The sequence below is a fragment of the Durio zibethinus genome, unplaced genomic scaffold (assembly GCF_047325235.1).
Source record: "Durio zibethinus cultivar Kanyao isolate XHJ-2024 unplaced genomic scaffold, ASM4732523v1 HiC_scaffold_3, whole genome shotgun sequence".
Classification (NCBI taxonomy): Eukaryota; Viridiplantae; Streptophyta; class Magnoliopsida; order Malvales; family Malvaceae; genus Durio; species Durio zibethinus.
In genome coordinates, this window is record NW_028323044.1 from 7312134 (window position 1) to 7314633 (window position 2500).

Genomic DNA, 2500 nt, shown 5'->3' on the forward strand with positions numbered 1-2500 from the left:
ACACGCTGGGCCCTGGTGCGGCAGGTTGCCTCGAGCACCATCGGCACACGCTGGGCCCTGGTGCGGTCGGTTGCCTCGACCACCATCGGCACACGCTGGGCCCTGGTGCGGGCGCTTGCCTCGACCACCATCGGCACACGCTGGGCCCTGGTGCGGCAGGTTGCCTCGAGCACCATCGGCACACGCTGGGCCCTGGTGCGGCAGGTTGCCTCGAGCACCATCGGCACACGTTGGGCCCTGGTGCGGTCGATTGCCTCGATCACCATCGGCACACGCTGGGCCCTGGTGCGGGCGCTTGCCTCGACCACCATCGGCACACGCTGGGCCCTGGTGCGGCAGCTTGCCTCGAGCACCATCGGCACACGCTCGGCCCTGGTGCGGTCGGTTGCCTCGAGCACCATCGGCACACGTTGGGCCCTGGTGCGGCAGGTTGCCTCGACCACCATCGGCAGCCTCGACCACCATCGGCACACGCTGGGCCCTGGTGCGGGCGCTTGCCTCGACCACCATCGGCACACGCTGGGCCCTGGTGCGGTCGGTTGCCTCGAGCACCATCGGCACACGCTGGGCCCTGGTGCGGCAGGTTGCCTCGACCACCATCGGCACACGCTGGGCCCTGGTGCGGGCGGTTGCCTCGACCACCATCGGCACACGCTGGGCCCTGGTGCGGGCGCTTGCCTCGACCACCATCGGCACACGCTGGGCCCTGGTGCGGCAGGTTGCCTCGAGCACCATCGGCACACGCTGGGCCCTGGTGCGGCAGGTTGCCTCGAGCACCATCGGCACACGCTGGGCCCTGGTGCGGGCGCTTGCCTCGAGCACCATCGGCACACGCTGGGCCCTGGTGCGGTCGGTTGCCTCGACCACCATCGGCACACGCTGGGCCCTGGTGCGGGCGCTTGCCTCGACCACCATCGGCACACGCTCGGCCCTGGTGCGGTCGGTTGCCTCGAGCACCATCGGCACACGCTGGGCCCTGGTGCGGGCGCTTGCCTCGAGCACCATCGGCACACGCTCGGCCCTGGTGCGGTCGGTTGCCTCGAGCACCATCGGCACACGCTGGGCCCTGGTGCGGCAGGTTGCCTCGACCACCATCGGCACACGCTGGGCCCTGGTGCGGGCGCTTGCCTCGACCACCATCGGCACACGCTCGGCCCTGGTGCGGCAGGTTGCCTCGAGCACCATCGGCACACGCTGGGCCCTGGTGCGGGCGGTTGCCTCGACCACCATCGGCACACGCTGGGCCCTGGTGCGGGCGCTTGCCTCGACCACCATCGGCACACGCTGGGCCCTGGTGCGGGCGCTTGCCTCGAGCACCATCGGCACACGCTGGGCCCTGGTGCGGCAGGTTGCCTCGAGCACCATCGGCACACGCTGGGCCCTGGTGCGGTCGGTTGCCTCGAGCACCATCGGCACACGCTGGGCGCTGGTGCGGGCGCTTGCCTCGACCACCATCGGCACACGCTGGGCCCTGGTGCGGCAGGTTGCCTCGATCACCATCGGCACACGCTGGGCCCTGGTGCGACAGGTTGCCTCGAGCACCATCGGCACACTATCGGCCCTGGTGCGGGCGGTTGCCTCGACCACCATCGGCACACGCTGGGCCCTGGTGCGGGCGCTTGCCTCGAGCACCATCGGCACACGCTGGGCCCTGGTGCGGGCGGTTGCCTCGAGCACCATCGGCACACGCTGGGCCCTGGTGGGTTTAGGCACATCTTCAAATTTCTGCCGTGCCAATGCCATTTTTATGGCTTGTAAATTCATACAATGGTCCCCTAAGCCTTCACGTGAAGTTTCGTTGGAAGATGACTCGTTTTCTATTTTTCACGATTTTCGAAACTTTTTGCGGTTCGGGATTTTTTAAAATTTTTTTATAAGGATTTTTGGCCCCAAATTTTGTAGGCATGATCCTTCTATTTTTGTTGGCATGCACAAAAAAATTCAGCTAAAAACTCGAAGTAGAGAAGATTTTGTGACCGTTTGAAAAAAGTGTCCCCATTTCAGACACTTTAACGGCTACTGGTAGCAAACCTGTAAAATCTCAAATGCTCTTTAAGGGGGTGTGAATTCTCAGAGGTTTGATGAGGGATAGGGGGCCAACACAAGGCCAAGTACCAGCACCAATCGCACATCATGTGCGCACACCCCCCGGCCCCCCTCCCAATCGCCGGAACCCCAATGCCGCCGGTCAGGTTCTCCGGCGGTACTCCGGCGATGCTCCGGCGATGCTCCGGCGATGCTGTCCCGAGTGAAAAAAATGCGGCACCAGCACATGCTGGAGCCAAGCATGGGCACCGTGGCTCAAAATCGAACTTCGGCCAAGGCCTCGACCATCAATGGCACATGATGACGCATGGTGATGGCACATGCATCGACCATCATCGGCATAGGCTGCCCTTCGGTACGGGCACTTGCCTCGACCGCCATCGGCACAAGCTGGGCCCTGGTGTGGGTTGTTGCCTCGATCACAATCGGCACATGCTGAGCCTTGGTGCGGGCG